This window comes from Gorilla gorilla, chromosome 2 (genome assembly GCF_029281585.2).
Source record: "Gorilla gorilla gorilla isolate KB3781 chromosome 2, NHGRI_mGorGor1-v2.1_pri, whole genome shotgun sequence".
NCBI classification, from domain to species: domain Eukaryota; kingdom Metazoa; phylum Chordata; class Mammalia; order Primates; family Hominidae; genus Gorilla; species Gorilla gorilla.
Genome location: NC_086017.1, coordinates 139,863,344 through 139,868,463, shown reverse-complemented (window position 1 = coordinate 139,868,463; position 5,120 = coordinate 139,863,344). Strand labels below are relative to the sequence as shown.

Below are 5,120 nucleotides of genomic sequence, written 5' to 3'. Positions count from 1 at the left end.
CCCATCTCTACTAAAAATACAAAATTAGCCGGCCATGGTGGTGCATGCCTGTAATCCCAGCTACTCAGGAGGCTGAGTCAGGAGAATCACTTGAACCCAGGAGGTGGAGGTTGCAGTGAGCTGAGATTGCGCCATTGCACTCCAGCTTGGACAACAAGAGTAAAACTCCATCTAAAAAAAAAAAAAAAAAAAATTAGCTGTGCTTAGTGGCACATGCCTGTAATCCCAGTTACTCAGGAGGCTGAGGCAGGAGAATCGCTTGAACTAGGGGGATGGAGGTTGCAGTGAGCTGAGATTGTGCTACTCCACTCCAGCCTGGGCGACAGAGCCAGACTCTGTCTCAAAAAACAAAACAAAACAAAAATTAACCGGGCGTGGTGGTGCAGGCCTGTAATCCCAGCTAATTTGGAGGCTGAGGCAGGAGAATTGCTTGAACCCGGGAGGTGGAGGTTGCAGTGAGCCGAGATCCTGCCACTGTGCTCCAACGTGGGTGGCAGAGCGAGACTCCGTCTCAAAAAAAAAAAAAAAAAGAAACAAAGCTTTTGTCCCCATCTCCACCAGAAGTGAAGAAAAGAATGGCTTCCAGCTTGAGGAATGGGGAATGGGGATGATGGTACTACACTACTAGTACTGCTATTAAGTACTACTGCTACTGCTACAACACTACACATTCATATCTATTCTTAGAAGGTATTAATTCCAGAAATTCAGGCTGAGGTTGGGAAAAGTAGGTTCCTTATCCTTGGGAATCTGTTTACTTACCTATAAAACCAGAGTGTAGTAAATAGGAATCCCTGTCCTGGCTGCCTAGCCTGGTTGTTAGGAGGAAAGAGAGATTTGGTGTCCTATACTAGCATTCAGCATGACTTGTGATGGGACACTGTGTTTGCAAGGCTGGGGAAAGCGGGCTGTGATACCTACAAGTGGGAGTGTACATTTTTACAACTCCATGAGGAGGCAAGCTGGCATATCTGTTAACGTAACATTAATCCTTTGTACCAATCCTTTGATTAAGCACTTCAGGGCCAAGGAAACTATCTTACATATGTATTCCCCCATGTGCACAGACAAATGTAGAAAGAGGTACAGTTGAGGGCTGTTTGAATGGCAAAAGCATGGAAGCAAACTAATTGTTCATAAATAGGGGACTGGCTTGATTTTTGAAAAATGACACATCAAGCCTGAGCAACATGGTGAAACGCTGTCTCTACAAAAAATACAAAAATGAGCTGGGCGTGGTGGCAGGCACCTGTAGTCCCAGCTACTCAGGAGGCTGAGGCAGGAGGATCACTTGAGCTGCAGAGGCGGAGGTTGCAGTGAGTGGAGATCGCACTACTGCACTCCAACCTGGGTGACAGGATGACACCACATCTCAAAAAAAAAAAAGACACATTTGTTTAACAGGAATTCTATGCAGCCCCTCCCACAAAATAAAGTAGTACTGTTGTGGAATAAGCTCCAAGATTTATCACATATAATTATAATTATGACTGTGTTTGGCTGCAGATAACAATGTAGCCTTCTATAGTGCAAATAACAATGCAAATTACATTGCAAATAACAATGTAGCCTTCTATAGTGGCTTAAACAGACAAGGGTTAATCTGTCTCAAGCAATAAGTAGCAATAAGGGCAGGCACATCTGAGTCTTGTATGGGGCATTGGTGTGTTGTCAGGAATGCAGACTCTTTTTAAAATTTCAAAAGCCTTAGAAGGTCACAGTGGCACATGCCTGTAGTCCCACCTACTCAGAAGGCTGAGGCAGGAGGATCGCTTGAGCCCAGGAGTTCCAGGCTGTAATGAGCCATGATCATGCCTGTGAATAGCCACTGCACTCCAGCCTGGGCAACATAGCAAGACCCCATTTCTAAAACAACTTTTTTAAAAATTTAAAAACTTTTTGCCTCATTTCACCAGATCCCTGGCTTGGGGAGCCTTCCTTCCCCATGGTGGGACACCTGGCTTTGGATTTCACCTTCTTGCCCCTTCCAGGTGGTGGAGGTAATGGGTCAGCGGGGCGGGAGCTGGACTTGGCTAAGCTTCCAAGGCAGGAATTGGGCCGGGTGTTGGGCCAGGCTCTGAGATGTGGGGGTTTCTCCCGTGCCCCCCACTGCATGAGTTCCGTGGGCAGATGGTATACTGTGGGTCTCCGGTTGGAGTGGGGCTAGTGCCCCAAGGTGGCTTGAAGACCTCTCAGCCTGAGGGCGAGGCAGGAGCCGGGTGGAGAGCAACTGTGAGGGGCCTCCCTGGAGCCTTGCACTGCCCCAGCTGGTGCCATGAAGCTAGAGAAGGAGAAGCTGGAGCAAAACCTCAACGAGTCCCAGGACATCAAAGCTCTGTAATTTGCCAAGCTCCTGAAGCAGAAGAAGATCACCCTGGGATATATCCAGGCCCGTGTGGGGCTCACCCTGGGGGCTCTTTTTTTAAATGTTTGTTTATTTATTTATTTATTTATTTATTTATTTATTTATTTATTTTTGAGACAGGGTCTCACTCTGTCGCCCAGGCTGGAGTGCAGTGGCGTGACCTTTGCTCACCGCAACCTCTTGTTGTGCCCAGGGGTGTTAGAGAGAATGCCGCACTTTGAGACTAATTAAGAGTCCTTTATTAAGCCGGCGGCCAAAGAGACGGCTAACGCTCAAAATTCTCTTGGCCCCGAGAAAGGGGGTTGATTAACTTTTATACCTAGGTTTAGGAAGGGGAGGGGAACTCAAATGCAATAATTCTACAGAAGTAAAAACATGCAAGAATAAAAAAAAATGGTTACAAAGAGATAAACAATTTAAAAGACAAATGGTTACAAGAAGAGCAACGGTACCAGATGCAAGGCTTTAAATCTTTCATTATAATTAGATATGGGGGTATGCTGGACAGGAACTCAAGGCTTTATGTTGTTATCTCTTTGAGAAAAATCCTGGGAGCTTCATACATTGTTGGTGCTAGTACCTTATCAGTTAATTGGGCTACTTTGAAATGCTGAGGATCTGCTTACACAGGTTAACTTCTTGCGGAAGGGGGTTGGGTAAGGAGCCCTTAGTGTCTTGTAAATTAAGGGGTCAATTGGAGTTTGTCTGGCTTTCCCACCTAGAGAGAGTCTTATTTACATGAGAAGCAAGGCTAGGTGATTAAAGAGACAAGCAGGATAAAATTCAAAGTAACGAGTTAGAGTAAAAACAAGGTTAGGTGTTTCACTCTGCCTCCCGGGTTCAAGCGATTCTCGTGCCTCAGCCTCCCAAGTAGCTGGGATTACATGCATGTGCCACTATGCCCAGCTAATTTTTGTATTTTTAGTAGAGACGGGGTTTCTCCATGTTACAGGCCAGGCTGGTCTTGAACTTCTGACTTCCCACCTTGGCCTCCCAAAGTGCTAGGATTACAGAAGTGAGCCACCACGCCCAGCCTCTGGGGGTTCTATTTGGGAAGGTGTTCAGCCAAATGACCATCAGCTGCTTTGAGGCTCTGCAGCTCAGTTTCAAGAACATGTGTAAGCTGCCTCCCTTGCTGCAGAGGTGGGTGGAGGAAGCAGCCAACAATGAAGATCTTCAGGAGATATGCAAAGCAGAGACCCTCAGGCAGGCCGAAAGAACAAGAACACGGGCCAATCGCGGTGGCTCACACCTGTAATCCCAGCACTTTGGGAGGCCGAGGCGGGAGGATCACGAAGTCAGGAGATCGAGACCATCCTGGCTGACAAAGTGAAACCCTGTCTCTACTAAAAATACAAAAAAAAATTAGCTGGGTGTGGTCACGGGCGCCTGTAGTCCCAGCTACTCAGGAGGCTGAGGCGGGAGAATTGCTTGAACCCGGAAGGCGGAGCTTGCAGTGAGCAGAGATCGTGCCACTGCACTCCAGCCTGGGCGACAGAGCGAGACTCCATCTCAAAAAAAAAAAAAAAAAGAGCAAGAACCGAGTGAGAGGCAAGCTGGAGAACTTGTTCCTGCAGTGCCTGAAACCCACACTACAGCAGATTAGCCACATTGCCCAGCAGATCAGCCACATCAGCCAGTGCGCCCACAAACCCACACTGCAGCAGATCTCCAGGTTAGGCTGGAGAGGATGTGGCCCCAGTGTGGTTCTGTAACTGGCGCCAGAAGGGTAAGTGATGAAGCAATGACTATGCACTACGAGAGGATTTTCAGGCTGCTGGGTCTCCCTTATCAGGGGGCCAGTGTTCTTTCCTCCAGCCCCAGGGCCCCATTTTGATACCCCAGGCTATGGGAGCCCGCACTTCACTATGCTGTGAGGGGAAGCCTTTACCCCGTCTCTGTTGCCACTTGGCCCTGCCATGAATTGAAACTGAGGTGCCTGCCCTTCTAGGAATGGGGGACAGAGGAAGGGAAGAAGCTAGGGGAGGAGAACCTGGAGTTTGTGCCAGGGCTTTTGGGCTTAAGTTCTTCATTCACTAAGGAAGGAATTGGGCACACAAAGGGTGGGGGCAGGGGGTTTTGGGACAACTGGTTGGAGGGGAGGTGAAGTTCAATGATGCTTTTGATTTTAATCCCTACATCATGTATCACTTTGTTCTTAAAGAAACCTGGGACACAGTAAAAAATAAATAAAATAAGGCCGGGCGTGGTGGCTCACGCCTGTAATCCCAGCACTTTGGGAGGCCGAGGTGGGCAGATCACGAGGTCAAAAGATTGAGATCATTCTGGCCAATATGGTGAAACCCCATCTCTACTAAAAATAGAAAAATTAGCTGGGCGTGGTGCCACGTGCCTGTAGTCCCAGCTACTCAGGAGGCTGCGACAGGAGAATCACTTGAACCCAGGAAGCGGAGGTTGAGTGAGCCAAGATTGTGCCACTGCACTCCAGCGCGGTGGCTCATGCCTGTAATCCCAGCACTTTGGGAGGCCAAGGCGGGAAGATCACCTGAGGCCAGGAGTTCGAGACCAGCCTGGCCAACATGGTGAAACCCTATCTCTACAAAAAATACAAAATATTGGCCGAGTATAATGGTGCAAGCCTGTAGGCCCAGCTACTAAGGAGGCTGAGGCAGGAGAATTGCTTGAACCCGGGAGGCGGAGGTTGCGGTGAGCCGAGATCACACCATTGCACTCCAGCCTGGGCAACAAGAGCTAGACTCTGTCTCAAAAAAAAAAAAAAAAAAAAAAGTGATGC

At 48.2% G+C, this 5,120-nt stretch overlaps 1 pseudogene; it reads left to right on the top strand.

Moving 5' to 3' along the window:
• The first annotated feature begins 1,945 nt into the window (after nucleotides 1-1,945).
• On the top strand, nucleotides 1,946-4,318 carry LOC101124314 (POU domain, class 5, transcription factor 1-like; annotated as a pseudogene).
• The last annotated feature ends 802 nt before the right edge of the window (nucleotides 4,319-5,120 follow it).